The following is a 6,000-nucleotide window of genomic DNA, read 5'->3' on the forward strand; positions in this document are numbered from 1 at the left end:
GTATTGTGCATTTGTATAAGACTTACTGTTTTAAAGCATAAACTTCCTTTAAAGCTTGAATAAAAGGTTACCAAATATACAGGTGCTGGCCATATAATTAGAATATCATCAAAAAGTTGATTTATTTCACTAATTCCATTCAAAAAGTGAAACTTGTATATTATATTCATTCATTACACACAGACTGATATATTTCAAATGTTTATTTATTTTAATTTTGATGATTAGAGCTTACAGCTCATGAAAGTCAAAAATCAGTATCTCAAAATATTAGAATATTACTTAAGACCAATACAAAGAAAGGATTTTTAGAAATCTTGGCCAACTGAAAAGTATGAAAATGAAAAGTATGAGCATGTACAGCACTCAATACTTAGTTGGGGCTCCTTTTGCCTGAATTACTGCAGCAATGCGGCGTGGCATGGAGTCGATCAGTCTGTGGCACTGCTCAGGTGTTATGAGAGCCCAGGTTGCTCTGATAGTGGCCTTCAGCTCTTCTGCATTGTTGGGTCTGGTGTCTCTCATCTTCCTCTTGACAATACCCCATAGATTCTCTCTGGGGTTCAGGTCAGGCGAGTTTGCTGGCCAATCAAGCACAGTAACACTATGGTCATTGAACCAGCTTTTGGTACCTTTGGCAGTGTGGGCAGGTGCCAAGTCCTGCTGGAAAATGAAATCAGCATCTCCATAAAGCTTGTCAACAGAAGGAAGCATGAAGTGCTCTAAAATTTCCTGGTAGATGGCTGCGTTGACTGTGGACATCAGAAAACACAGTGGACCAACACCAGCAGATGACATGGCAGCCCAAATCATCACTGACTGTGGAAACTTCACACTGGACTTCAAGCAACATGGATTCTGTGCCTCTCCACTCTTCCTTCAGACTCTGGGACCTTGATTTCCAAATGAAATGTAAAATTTACTTTCTTCTGAAAAGAGGACTTTGGACCACTGAGCAACAGTCCAGTTCTTTTTCTCCACAGCCCAGTTAAGATGCTTCTGACGTTGTCTCTGGTTCAGAAGTGGCTTGGTAGCCCTTTTCCTGAAGACGTCTGAGCGTGGTGACTCTTGATGCACTGACTCCAGCTTCAGTTCTCTCCTTGTGAAGCTCTCACAAGTGTTTGAATCAGCTTTGCTTGACTGTATTCTCAAGCTTGCAGTCATCCCTGTTGCTTGTGCACCTTTTCCTACCCAAATCCTTCCTTCCAGTCAACTTTGCATTTAATATGCTTTGATACAGCACTCTGTAAACAGCCACACCTTTCAGTAATGACCTTCTGTGACTTACCCTCTTTATGGAGGGTGTCAATGTTCGTCTTCTGGATCATTGCCAAGTCAGCAGTCTTCCCCATTATTGTGGTTTCAAAGAACAAGAGATACCCAGAATTTATACTGTAGGGATGGTCATTTATTCAAACTCAAATGTAAATATTCTAATATTTTGAGATACTGATTTTTGACTTTCATGAGCTGTAAGCTCTAATCATCAAAATTAAAAGAAATAAACATTTGAAATATATCAGTCTGTGTGTAATGAATGATTAAAATATACAAGTTTCACTTTTTGAATGGAATTAGTGAAATAAATCAACTTTTTGATGATATTCTAATTATATGACCATCACCTGTAGTTTCATACCCGTTATGTTCTAACAAATTCATTAATCGGTTCTCTTTTCTTGTTATACGATTTACTTTTATTACTTCTATGAAGGTCCACAATACTTTTATAGCTGTATTTTTTTTTAAACAACTAAACAAGATAAAAATATTCTTTTTGACAAACTACAATTAAAAGTGTTTGATCTTAAAATGATTTACTCTTATTTTCTAAGGTTCAAGAGATGAACCTTCTTAACCGAACAAAGAAAACATTTTACATTCATTCATCATATTTTATTAGATATTTTTGCACGAGTGACTTCATGTTCTTTTTAAGGGCTTTAGATGCACAGAATGTGGATTTTTCACCATCCAACACGAATTTAAAGAGTTGTATCGGCCGAGCTTGTTTATTACTGTTTCTTAGGTTATTATTATTATTATTATTATTATTATTGGCTCACATATAGAATAATTATGGAAACCTTATTGTCCATGCTTTCCCCCTATACAGACCCCAAAGATAATATCCAATCAAGTTCTAGGGGGGGTGCAGCTGTAAATTCCTAGAGGTCTAGTTTCTCAGAAAGTGTACACATTTAAGAAAAGGGTCATAATGCATACAGAATACAGAAAACCTCCTCTCGATCTACAGGTGAATGTCATTTTACTCAGTATTGAGTAATGTTAATGTTTTGGATGACGCTGTTCACATTTTGTTTGTTGGACTGCATATGTTATTAGGTGAGGCCTTTCTCTCTAAGAGCTGACAGCATTCGGCAGAAAAATCAATAATTTTGACCCATACAATGTATTTTTGTCTATTGCTACAAATATACCCCAGCGACTTAAGACTGGTTTTGTGCTCCAGGGTCACATATCAGTTTATATTTACATGTCATTTTTCACTGCTTTTCTGATGGAAAAAAACAAAAATTATGCTCCCCAGTATACACGCATCGGGCCTAACTGCAGGACATCCTATGAAGAGGCTCGGGCAGATGCATGCATCCGCATCAGATATGGAAATCAATCGAAGGATAGTTTTTCATACGGATTTAACACCGATAAAGACGACACGTCTTTTATCTTAAGAGAAAACAAGGACCGTTCCCAGATTCAGATGCACTGCACCTCTACGGACAAAGATTGTTTCTGTCCCATCCCCGGTAAGTTCCTGCAAACGTGTCATTTCTGGACTACACTATACAGCCAAAAGTATGCACACCCCAACCATCACAGCAATATGTGCTTGTTCAACATCCCATTCAAAATTAATTTAGCCTTTGCTGTTATAAAAACAAAGAAAAATCCTGCAACATTTGTGGAGAAGAAAAGTTGTATTATATGTGAAACCCCCCACACGGTTTTCATCTTTTAATTTTCAAGATAAAATAATCAACCAATCAGAATACACCTTATCAAATTGGCATGTCCTACGTAAGGTAGACAATCAGTTATCATCAAGGTAACAACTTATATTTAAAAAAACACACGAGCCATAAAATTAATTATTTGGAAACATTTTGGAAATAAACTGTTCAAATTAAAAATCTCAAATCTCTCATTGTTACTACCCCTTGTACTCTGTTTTCTCCGTTCAATACCAAGAAAAAAGGAAGATATTTTATGATTACACAAATGTATTGCAACATGACTCATGAAATCCTCTCATTAAGTCATTATATATGAGTAATTAAATCACGTAACTCCGTTACATGTAACTAGCTACTCTCCAACACTGTATTTCATGTCTGTGTGTGTTTGTGGGCTCAAAGATGTAACATAAAGGGAGACGACACGGCGGAATAACTTCTAGCATGATATTTATGACAACAAAAAATAACAATCACAAAGTCAGTATCAGTAATATCAATCAGTATGAAATGCAGGTGAATGGATGCACAAAATTTGGGCTGGTTTTTGGTCAGTTTGGCGGATTTCAAAACATAAATTGTACAGGCTAATTGGTTAACAAACAAGCCCAAGTGTGCATATATAGCCTACTGCATGCATCAGTCATCACAACGTTACTAAACACATACACACACTGCCAAAGGGACTGGTGCTGATGTTGGCGTCGCGGCCGCACTTTTAGCCAATCACTAGAATCAGCAGACAGACGTGATGATTCATGAGCGACGGGTTTTTAGCGTGATAACGGATCTGATTTTGAATGTATGCAAGTGATCATATTAATACCTAAATATAAGTTCGAAGGTAAAGAGTGGAGAGTGTTTTAACTCTCAAAATGTGAATTACAGCTGTTGAGGGAGATGACACGAAGGCTATTTCACTGCAACTCTGAAATCAGGGCACAGTTAAATTATTTAATCAAAATCTATTTATATCTATATGATCCAGTCTTTTATCTTTTAAACAGTCCAGATTGGTATATCCTTTAAAGCTGCTGGACTTGTTAGTTTTGACTGTGCAAAGTTCTGTATTATGTTCAATATAAACTTCACTAAAGACTTCTGTGTGAAATTATAGAGCGACACGAAAGTAAGAGCATTGTTGTTTTTAATTTTTTTTATTGTCGGATTATCATACAGAACGACACAGTATGACTGTCATGTTGTGTGCATGAACGAGTGTAGAATACCTATAATTACGTTGCTTATTCTGATCACTTATATTGGGCACTTTTCTGCATTTAAATTCTGACTGTTGACCTTGAAAATGATGCATGTGTTTTTCGAGGGTATCGGTTAATTTCTTGATAGCTGTTTTTACAGTGTCTGCTTGCATATTTTAATCATATTTGGTAGTTCTCTTTAATGTATTTGCCCCGATTTGATCCATGGGAAATTTATCTAGCATTATATTTATATTACTTTGTCGTCATTATTTCGTTATAAGGACTTAAAAATGGCTCTTATCAACCTTGATTTACATTCTATCACATTATTTTGACAGTTAAAGTTTTGGGTGGTTTTCGTGAACTTTTGGGCTGGAAATCGTCCGTCCAATCTGGCAACACTGAGTGTGGTCAGCGCTAGTGAGTGGATGCGAAACAAAGTATATAATGCCACAAAATTGGAGCTCAGCTCTGACAAACTGCTCAAGCAACAGGGGAGCAGCAGCACCGACGAACTCTCGCACCAGGTTTAAATAACAGCTATGACGAGCATCAGGTGCGCTCCAGTCATGCCCCAATCACAGAACCTGCCACAGAGAAAAGAAACCTAAACACCCAAACCAATGCCTTGTCCAAATAACAACACTTGCGGTCTTTGCACTTGACAACTTATATGACGTATTTGGCCCAAGTGTTCAAGTGAGGATGAAGACCACAAGTGTGTGTCGAACTTTTCATTACCTGATGGGACACACTTATAGTGTAAAAATGCAAGTGTTTAACACACAGCTTTATTTTAATATTAAATACTTTGCATTTTAAAATCAACTTCTAAATGTCTGTTCAGTAGTTATTAATTAATTTGTGGTGCTTCTGATTAAGTGATAAAAAGCAGTTGCAAATGTACAAAATAAATATCACCAATACTCATCTTTGCACCAATAAAACGTAAAAACACTGTTTTTCTACCAAATTATTTGTAATGTCCAGTTATTATTAATATTTAACTTACATTGGAAAGGTTTCCGTGACGTCTCGCGAGATCTCGGCAACAAGTCTCACGATTTATTTCCAGAACATGATGCATGATGGGATACACTAAGCCTCGAATAGCGCTCCGGGCGGTATTGGAGATAGTGTGGATTTAGTATGCCTTTGTCCATATTCCTGGAGCTTCATGAGTTCCGCTACTTCTGTGACTGGATATGTGGATTTTTTGTGCGAGGGATGAAAAAGACATCATGTGTTTAGTGCTAATGGCCAATCCAATTATTCATTGGTAATTTTTATTTTATTTTTTATAATTTTTATACAAGTATCAGTTCACGCACCATTTAGGCACAAGTACCATTTTAAAAGTATTGATTTGGCACCGGTATCGAGAAGAAAAAATGATACCAACCCTACTACTACCAGAAGTTCAAAGGGTTGCTCTACTGGAAGTACTGTTTCAGTGGCTGATTAGGTTTTCTGGTCACTTGGCACGTATAACATATTTTAATAAACAGCAAGATATCTTTTTTCAACAGCGGCCAATAAAAATGCTGCAAAACACCTTTTTTACACCTAAGTGCCCGGCTATATCGCTGTGACCCAATCAGAGTACAACATCTCTGAATTTCTCAGGTACAACAACTGAAACAAGTGACTCAGCACCGCAATCTTCTCTTTGAGCGAGCCACTTGCGCAACAGCACCGCATCATGTATAAAGTATCCAGTCGCGGCACTCTCCACATCCTCCAGTGGGAGAACAGCAGCAAACAAACTTTTCAACCCAGGATCATCCTTCTGGGCGATGACGAGTTCTGCACGAGAA

Source organism: Onychostoma macrolepis, chromosome 04, assembly GCF_012432095.1.
Source record: "Onychostoma macrolepis isolate SWU-2019 chromosome 04, ASM1243209v1, whole genome shotgun sequence".
Lineage (NCBI taxonomy): Eukaryota > Metazoa > Chordata > Actinopteri > Cypriniformes > Cyprinidae > Onychostoma > Onychostoma macrolepis.